Genomic DNA, 1,165 nt, shown 5'->3' on the forward strand with positions numbered 1-1,165 from the left:
TAGAGATCACTTATATAAGCTATATGAGATTCATCCAAGAGTACTCAAGGACTTGGCTGAGGTAACTGCAGAGCCATTGTCTGTTATCCTTGAGGATCCATGGAGGTCAGGCAAGGTTCCAGATGACTGGAAAAGGGTAAATATGGCATCTGTCTTTAAAAAAAGGGAAACAAGGAGGATTCACAGAATTAGATAAGTCAGTCTAACTTCAATGCCCAGAAAGAGCCTATTTCTAAGCATGTAGAAGAGAACAAGGTGGACAAGATCAGTCAACACTGATTCATCAATAGCAAATCTTGCTTGACCAATCTGTTTTCCTTCTATGACAAGGTAACAGGCTCTGTAGACGGGAGGGAGGGTAGGGGAAGCAATGCGATGTACCTTGATTATTAGCAAGGTTTTTACAGCATCTCAAAACATTTTCATTAGTACAACCAGGGGGCCAGGGCACCGAAGAGTGCTGCAAGATCCTTTGAAGGGTGTGACAGGGTATGAGGAGGTAAGCAGATAAATGAAGATTCAGGTTCAGTCCCTGCCTGGCAGTTTCCCCCACCCACTCTGCCTGGAAGTAAGCACTGTAATAAAGAAATAGTTATTGAAATGGGATGTTGCTCAATTCACAAACGTTATGGAGGAGGCCTCAAGCCTAAAAAGGTTAAGAACTACTGGTCTAGATGAAAATACAGTAAGGAGAATACATAAAACAGTTAGAATCACTGTGCTCAAAGAGCAGTCATCAATGGCTTAGCATCTAAATGGGAGGAGATGTCAAGTAGTTCCCAAAGTGTCTGTCCTGGGTTCAATACTGTTTAATGTCTTCATTACTGCTTCAAAAGATGGAAACAGGTGTACACTAAATTTGTGGAAGACACCAAGCTGGGCAGGTTAACGAGTACATTTGAGGAAAAGACTGGGATTTAAAATTACATTGGTAAATTAGAGAAATGGTTTAGAATTAATTGGATAGAATTTAGTAAGGACAAGTGCAAAATCCTGCACATAGAACAAGACAAGCAAATGCACAAATACAAATTAGGGAATGCCTGGATAAGGCTACAACATTGCAGAAAAGGACCTGAGGATTATGGTGTTATTGCAAGCTGAAAAGGACTTAACTACAGGCTATTGTTTGGGGGGCGGGGAAGGGCTGTATTAACAGGAATGC

General features: G+C 41.3%; 1 protein-coding gene across 1 annotated transcript in view; it reads right to left on the reverse strand.

Moving 5' to 3' along the window:
* Nucleotides 1–1,165, reverse strand: part of PSMD3 (proteasome 26S subunit, non-ATPase 3) — a 13,176-nt gene that overhangs the window by 4,512 nt on the left and 7,499 nt on the right. The window lies entirely within an intron of this gene.

The sequence above is a fragment of the Alligator sinensis genome, unplaced genomic scaffold (assembly GCF_000455745.1).
Source record: "Alligator sinensis unplaced genomic scaffold, ASM45574v1 scaffold886_1, whole genome shotgun sequence".
Lineage (NCBI taxonomy): Eukaryota > Metazoa > Chordata > Crocodylia > Alligatoridae > Alligator > Alligator sinensis.